Raw genomic sequence first — 8,393 nt, 5'->3', positions numbered from 1 at the left:
AGTGCCAATCTCTCTAGAACCCTCATAGCTCCCACCTCCCGCCAAATCAAGTCCCGCGCTCCAATCCCACCCCTGCTCAGGACAGGCACAAACTCAACCAAGAGCTGCTCTTTCAGACCAGTGAAACGGCCCAGAGAGGGTTCAGGAAGGGTTCAGGAATGGCCCAGGACCTTCCTGGCATGACGGACGATCTGAGTTCCATCTCTCAGACCTACAAAGTGGAAGAGGAGAACCGGTTCCCTCCAGTTGTCCTCTGACCCTCACCCCCATCCCCCACCTACAAAGAAAGGTAATAAAAAATATAAATTCCAAGGATTAGGGAAAGTGGAATGCTTTTTCCCGTAAAGTCACCCCCTAGACAGCAATGCCCACTGGGCTTGATCCTGACCCTACTAAAAAACCTGTGTGCACTCCTGTAGGCCCAGCACCTTCTTCCCTATGGGTGGCCCAGCCAAAAACATGTCCTCCCGTGGGACGCTAGAGGGCGCTCTAGGACAGCATCGGATCCTCTCTCTGGCAACCCGTGCTGGCCCATGGGGCTTCCTGGATGAGAGGAAGAGGGTTCGGGCACTCTCCACCACCTTTGTGCCCGCTGGTTGTACTTTCCAGGCCCCTGTTTCTCTCCTCCATCTTGCTTCAGCTTTCAATAAACAGTTGATGCATACCATCTTTGTGTCCTTGTGCCTAGACCTGCAATTCTCAACCTGTGGGTCGCGACCCCCAAAGGTCACCTAAGACCATCAGAAAATGCAGGTATTTGCATCACGATTCATAACGATAGTAAAATCACAGTTATGAACTAGTAACGAAATAATTTTATGGTCGAGGTCACCACACATGAGGATCTGTATAAGGGTCACTACAGTATAGGAAAGTTGAAAACCACTGTTGTAGATCATTGGAACATGGGGAAAGGGAGAAAAAAATGGTTCCTAGTTGAGGCCTACTATGTGCATAAGTCCTTTATTCTCATTTGCTCCTAGGACAATCATTTTATAAATAAAATTATTAAACAAGGAGTAGTTCGTGGTTTAATCCCAGCTCTCAGGAGAAAGAGGCAGGTGGATCTCTGTGAGTTTGAGGCCAGCCTGGTCTAGGTTGAGTTCAAAGACAGTCAGAGCTACATAGAGAAACTATGTAACCGAAGGCAGGTTCTGATATTATTTCATCCTTAGGCAGATCACTGATGGTCGGAGATGGGAAGTCAAGTATCTAAGGCTTCTCTGACAGCTTTATCAGTTCTTGGCTCCAGTATAGCTCTCCCTCCTGTCCTTGGGTGGGAAGGATATCAATGACTTACCCCTGAGAGGAATGTGGGGAGGAGGGGTTAGAAGCCAGTGGGGACTCTTTTGCAGGACCCTAAGAACCAGGCATGGAAGCAGGGGCCTGGAAGCTTAACACTGAGGAGTTCAGTGCGCACATGCACACGTGCGTGCACACACACACACACATGTGCACACACACATACATACACACATCACACATACACATACACGCACACATGTGCATGCACACCACACACACACACACACACACACACACACACACACACACACACACACAGGGTAGAGGGACTGCCCACTCTGATGGATAGGAGTAAGACCAAGCCCTGTTCTCCATGCTTTACAGACAAGAGTTTCATGTCTTCAACACAAGCCAGTGTGACAAGAAAAGCTGTCACTCCCAAGCCTGGCTCCTGATCCCTAGGCCTATGTTTTCAACTGCATTACTCACAGAGTGAATTTCCCATCAGCCACCCCTGGCTGTCCCATTGGTCCATGAGACCTAATGCAGCCCCTCTGCTGCCTCCATGATGGCCAGCAGCTTCAGTTGCTCCATCAAGCCTTGATCCCTTTCTTCGCTCATTCCTCAAACCCAGCACAACTCAACCTTGGACACGGATCCTGTCCCCAGCTGCATCCTGGGCCAAGCTAATTCCCTGATCTCTCTCCCACCTGGGGAGAGCACCAGCACCTCCCTGGTATCTGGACCCCACGTTCGCATGTACATCATACTTCCTACATCTAATATCTGCACTCTAGCTGGACAGGCACATGGGTCCGGCTCCACCAAGCTCAGAGTCTGCCCCCAGGCAGCTCGGTGAAGCCCAGACTCTGCCTGCAGTTTACAAGGCTTCACCCCATTTGCACTATGCTGTCCTTCCTCTGTGACCTTGGCCCTGCTACTTGCTTAGTCTTTGAAACCAGTCAAACCAGTCCTCTGTGCCTCCAACACTAGTCCAGGCTCCAAACTCCCAGTTTTTGCCTAGCTGTTCCAGCTGCAGCCTGCCCCTCCTCAGTTAGCAGTGGTCAGTTCCCAGGCCTCTTTCAAGACGGCTCAAAAAAGACCAGGCTGTGGTGGTGAGTAGAGAAGACTGCAAAAGTCACCCTATCGGGGTACAGTCTATGAATGAATGTGTACCCCGTTTTTCTGTTCTCTGTACACCTTGGGCTTTAGTTTTGCTTTTTCATAGCACTGATTACCTTCCTTCCTTTCTTTCTTCCTTCCTTTCTTTTTTCTTTTCTTTCTTTGACTTATTTATTTATTGTTTTGAGACAAGGTCTCACTATGTAGCCCTGGCTGTCCTGGAACTCACTCTGTCGATCAGGCTGGTCTCAAACTCAGAGATCCACCTACTTCCGCCTCCTGAGTGCTGGGACAAAAGGCAAGTGCCATCGTGCCTGGATATTGATCACCTTTCTTTTTTCTTTTTCTTTTTTTTTTGGAGCTGGGGACCGAACCCAGGGCCTTGCGCTTGCTAGGCAAGCGCTCTACCACTGAGCTAAATCCCCAACCTTGATCACCTTTCAATACATTGCTTCTATATCATTGTTTACTACCTGTCTACTTTGTTGATGTACGCTCCATAGTTTCAAGGACCTGTACGTACAGATGCCTTCCACAGCGCCCGACTCACAGAAGCTCAGTAAGTGTGTAATGAACAAAGCAGTCGGTAGCATCAGTGGTGGTTCATGCCTTTAATACCAGCATGTGGGAGGCAGAGGCAGAAGGATCTCTGAGTTTAAGGCCAACTTGGTCTACAGAGAAAATTCCAGGACAGCAGGGCTACACAGAGAAACACTGTCTCAAAAAACCAAACCAAACAAACAAACAAACAAATAGGGACACACCTTTAATTTCAGTATTCTAAGACAATCAGAGGCAGGATCTTTGAAGCCAGCCTGGTCTACAAGGTGAGTTCCTGTTCATCCAGGGATACATGGCTACATAAAAAGGTCTTGTCTTTAAAAGGGGAAAACAACTGGGGAGAAGATCAGTTGGTGAATTGCAGACCCCAGTGTAATCCCCTAAACCCCTCGAACCCCAAAAGCCAGGCATGATGATAAACTCAATGCATGTCTGTCTGTGCATCACGTTCATGCAGTGCTTGTGAAGGCCAGAAGCGGGTGACAAACACTCATCCCCCCACCCCCCCAAATCCCCCCCCCTTCACCTCTGCCACCCACTCTAAGCCTGTAGCCCCAGGCTGTCCTGGATCTCTACATACAGCCAAGAATGACCTTGAACTTCTGATCTTCCTACGCCCCAGGTGCTAGAATTCCAGTACTGCACTGTAACTGCTCCCTCCCTCTCTCCCCCCTCCCTCCCTCCCTCCCGGTCTCCCCTTCCCCTTCCTTCCTTGGGCAGCATTTTGTGCATCCAGGCTGGCTTCTAAGTTGATTTATAGCTCCACATTCTCCCGCCTTAGTCTGCCGAGTGCTGACGTGACAGGCCTGTGCCACAATGCTCAGCTTCTGAAACGTGGAAGCTCTGACCTTGAACTTAACTACTGTTTGTAGATCATTCCTCACAACCGACAACACAAGGCTTTGTGCCAAGAGCTCCTGGAGAAGGGCACCTAACAGACGTGAGGCAGAGCTGATACAGGTCGCCCCCTGCTGTTCCTCTGGCGGAATCGCAGCTGCTCTGAAAAGGCTTTCCTACCTGGGAGGGAAGCTCTTTGTCCTTCCCGGAGTCCCTTTCTGTAGAGAAGCCAGCCAGAATAGAGAGGTGGGTTTTGTTTGTGTTTTCCTTCTCTTAAAAAAAAAAATTTACCCCTAGTACTAGGGAAAATGAATATAGGACCTCAGGTATGCTAGGCAAACGCTGTGCCACTGAGTTGCGCCTGAGTTTGCTCTGCCTGTTTAAGTCAGTAGCCGGAGCTCTCAACCAACACAGGGACCTGCAAGCTGCCCCCTCCCACCAACTCTGTAATCCAGGGGACTAAATTATTTCAGAGAAACACCTCGAACTCATCCCCAGCCAGGATAGAGAGGTTCATTTCTGGGAACGTGCCTGGGGCGGGGAGCCAAGGAGCAAAAAAGTCCTGGCACAGGTAAGGAAGATGTTGCGGGAGGAGGAGGTATTGGGAAGGTTCTAACAGCCAAAGAGACAGAAACGAGCAACAGCCTATTCTAGACTTTTCTCTCAAACCTTCCGTCTATGGCCTGTGTGGGTAAGCCGGGGTTAGATGCTGTGTGAACCTAGGCCATGGCTCCACCTCTCCGAACCGTTTTCATTTTTTTTAATTAAAATTTTATTTTATGTGTGTATGTATGTGTGCATGCACGCGCACGTGTGTGTGTGTGTGTCTGTGTGTGTGTGTGCAAACAAGCATATACCACATGTGCGTGGGTGCCCACAGAAACCGGAAGAGAGTGTTGGATCCCTGGAACCGGAGTTCTTTGAAACCTGACATTGCGCTCGGGTCCTCTGGAAGAGATCAGCCATCAGTCTTCACCACTGACCCATCTCTCCATTCTCCAGAACTTATTTTCTGACAGTAAACTTGCTAAGCAGCTCGGGCTGGTTTGGATCTCCTTCCTCCTCCACCGGTCTCCAGAGTGCTGGGATTAAAGGCATGTGCCACCATGCCTGGCTGGGCGCTTAACCCTTTTGCTGTTGATTTTGTCCTAGTTTTGCCTCTAAAAGATAGACCAGGACCTTGAGATTGTTTGAAACCTGTTGAGTCTGGTACCTGAACCAAGAAATGTAAGCTGTTATGGAAAGCGAAAGCCAAGCCACACAGGCTAGAACTAAGGATGACACAAACAGAAGACTGCCCTCCAGGGACTCGCAGACCAGAGGGATGTCCTGTGCTGCCAACAGGACAACGGACCAGGCAATAGACCAGGGTAAAGATTGTAAGGGATGATCCAGTGTTATATCACAGGGGACAAATGGAAAGGGGAATGTAGAATGCTTACTTCGAGCACACAGAGCCTTGGGTTAGATTCCAAGCACTACACAGGTGAGGTGAGGTTCATGTCTGAAATCCCAGCACTTAAGAGGCAGAAGCAGGAGGATCAGAAGTTCAAGGTCATTTCTGGATACATAGTTCAAGACCATCCTGGCATTTGGAAGAGAGAGGGAGAGGGAGATATCAATCTGTGAGTTTGGGGCCAATCATGGCTACATAGTGATACACTCTGTTAGCATTCTGCCTAAGCTCCACCCCAAAGTTACCCGGCAACAGCCAGGTATGCCTGACACTATAAAGGTGGCTGCTTGCCCCCTCCTCACTCTCTTGTTCTCTCGATGTCTCTTGCTCTTACCCCCTTCCCCCTTTGTCCCTTATCTCCCCATTCCCCTCCCCACTTCTCTCCACATACTCATGACCAGCCTCTATTTCTTTACTTCTCTCTCTCTCTCTCTGCCTTTCTCTTCCCCTACGACCCTCTTAACTCCCCTTCCCGTGCCCTGAATAAACTCTATCCTATACTATAGCGTGTGGCTGGTCCCTCAGAGGGAAGGGATGCCTCAGCATGGTCGTGCAGAGGCACCCCCTTCCCCCATACCTCACCACACCTCCACAGAACATATCCCCCCTCTCTTTATCTCTTTATAAACACATCACACTCTGTCTTAAAATAACCAATAATAGTGACACAGACGGCACCTGGCTGGAGATTACAGAGGTTTTTGTATGTCTGTAGATCTGAAGGGGGTTCCTCAGAGAAAATGGGAGCACAGTATATGTGCACATAAGCAGCCTGCTTGGGATTGATCAGCTAGTGGGCTTGAAATTTGAATAAAAACTGTTATGCAAGTCCAGAATGCCTTATGCCTCCAGCACCTACGGTACAGAAACGCACCAACCTGCCGGGGGTGGGCTCTTTTTTTTTTTTCTATTCTTTTTTTTTTTTTTGGAGCTGGGGACCGAACCCAGGGCCTTGCGCTTGCTAGGCAAGCGCTCTACCACTGAGCCAAATCCCCAATCCCGGAGGTGGGGCTCTTGAACACCACCAGCCCCAGCCCACAGACAGAGGCGGCATACATTATGTCCTGCCCCAAACGCATGCTCAGAGAGCCTCTGAGTATCACCGTGGAGTGGTGGGCACTGTTGGATGTGAACAGTAGCTCCCCATTCAAACTCCTAGACACATATGGGCAGATGTCAATCAGATAAAACTCCAGGAAGCATGTTACGTCCCAGGATGCTCCTCAGTGCACACTCACATGTATGTCAAGCGTTAGGATGAGGTCTGAGGTACACTGACATGCTTCCTGTGCATTGAGGCTTCTTCTGCCCCTGTTTTATTTTTTGTTTGTTTGTTTCACAGTGGCTACACTAGTTGAACACTTACTGCATGAAAGCGAAGTGGCTTGGCCAATGCCACTCAGTTGGCAAATGGTGGGGACTGGAGCACAAGTCTCTACTGCTTTGCCCGCGCACCTGAGTGAACAGGTGTGAACGGGCCGTGTCGTGGTTGGGTTTCCATGCTAACATTCTTGATGGCCTTGGACGTCACATGTTCCTGTGAGCCCATGCTCACAGGTGCACTCTACGGGCACGAGTGGTGATAGGAGCAGGAGCGGAACCTCTACTTCCTCTCACACGTCTGGCGGGCGGGCCGGGTTGTTGTTAGCAGAGTTGGGAGATTCCTGTCCCATGCTTGCCAAAGCCAAGCTCTGGGCAGCAGGCCACCAGGGACCTGGTGAGGGAAGAACACTGAGGATTTCATAAGCATCCGATCTGGGACACGTGCTTGGGGCCAAGAGAGGTGAAAGGAGAAAAACAGGATGTCCTTTGGGGCCAACACTGGGCAGGGGCCAGACCTGATCTGGTTTGGCAGGGGAGGAGGCGCCAGGCATGGCTTCTGATTGTGTTTACACCAAGTGGGTGTGTGAGTGCAGGTGGAGGAGGGGTCTACAGGGAGGGGGCACTTTACTGACCCCAAGCAGGTCAGTGGGAAGGGACAAAGGAAAGAATAGGGGGACATGGGCTGGAGAGATGGCTCAGCGGTTAGACTGCTCTTCATGAGTTCAATTCCCAGCAACCACATGGTGGCTCACAACCATCTGTAAAGAGGTCCGATGCCCTCTTCTGATGTATCTGAAGACAGCTACTATATATATATATATATATATATATATATATATATATATATATATATATATACATATATATATATATATATATATATAATAAATCTTTAAAAAAAAGAATAGGGGGACATGGATTCATTTTTTTTCACGAGTCTTTTGTTGTTGTTTTAAGAAATGAGGTCATCCTTATGTTGCCCAGACTGATCTGGAGCCTGGCAGCCCTGCCTTACCTTCTCAGATACTGGGATTATAGGTGTGTGAGTTACCGCACTACATAGCCTTTTTAGAGATCATAAGTGATCGAGTATTATAGTACATCCCTTTGACCCCAGCACTCTGGAGATAGATACAGATAGATTCTATGAGTTCAAAACCAGTATGGTTCACACGGTGAGTTCTAGGACAGTCAGGGCTACAATAGTGAAACTCTGTCTCTGTTTCTGTTTCTGTGTCTCTCTGTCTCTGTCTCTCTCTGTCTGTGTCTCTGTCTGTCTGTCTGACACACACACACACACACACACACACACACACACACACCACACACACACACTCACACAGACATTTGGCTATCTGAAGTGACTCCGGATGCGTGCTGTGGGTACTGGGTGTACAATATTGACCTGACCCTGCCCACTGCCTGGTGACAAAGAGGACTCCTAGAACATGGAATGACCCAAGCCCTTTGACCTTACTGTGACTTATCTGGAGGAGCAGGTGGTGTGTATGTATGTGCGTGCACATGTGCCTGCACAGCTGTCTGCCACTGCATGTGCCCTGAGAGCACAGCCTGGGCATCTATCTCTCTGCCCAGCCCAGCAGCAACTACGCTTGACCCATGTGAGGCCCAGTACCCATGCAAAGCTTCCTCCAGCTACAGCCCAAAGGTCTCCTCAGGGTAGACTCCAGGACTTGTCCCAGGTCAGAGATCCCTGACCCTGTCAGCATGGACTTCTCCACCGGGAGACTCAGACATTGGAGAAACACACATAGCCAGAGGCTTCTCTTCTGACCTGTGTATATGGGTTGTCCCCAGGTATATTCTCAAATTTCTAAACACTGACAAA

At 49.5% G+C, this 8,393-nt stretch overlaps 1 protein-coding gene and 1 long non-coding RNA gene across 2 annotated transcripts in view; both read left to right on the top strand.

Moving 5' to 3' along the window:
- Nrsn2 (neurensin 2) overlaps positions 1 to 667 on the top strand; it is an 8,495-nt gene extending 7,828 nt beyond the window's left edge. The window contains exon 3 of the mRNA NM_001109561.1: positions 1 to 667. This exon is cut by the window's left edge and continues 485 nt beyond it. The gene's annotated coding sequence lies outside the window, so the exon portion shown is untranslated.
- A 1,603-nt stretch (positions 668 to 2,270) lies between these two features.
- Positions 2,271 to 6,034, top strand: LOC147995756 (uncharacterized). The gene is made up of 3 exons (XR_015684984.1): positions 2,271 to 2,360; positions 3,801 to 4,011; positions 4,646 to 6,034. It is a non-coding gene; the product is annotated as an uncharacterized LOC147995756 (long non-coding RNA).
- The last annotated feature ends 2,359 nt before the right edge of the window (positions 6,035 to 8,393 follow it).

This window comes from Rattus norvegicus, chromosome 3 (genome assembly GCF_021556685.1).
Source record: "Rattus norvegicus strain SHRSP/BbbUtx chromosome 3, alternate assembly SHRSP_T2T, whole genome shotgun sequence".
NCBI lineage: Eukaryota > Metazoa > Chordata > Mammalia > Rodentia > Muridae > Rattus > Rattus norvegicus.
This window is presented reverse-complemented; position numbering and strand designations above follow the sequence as displayed.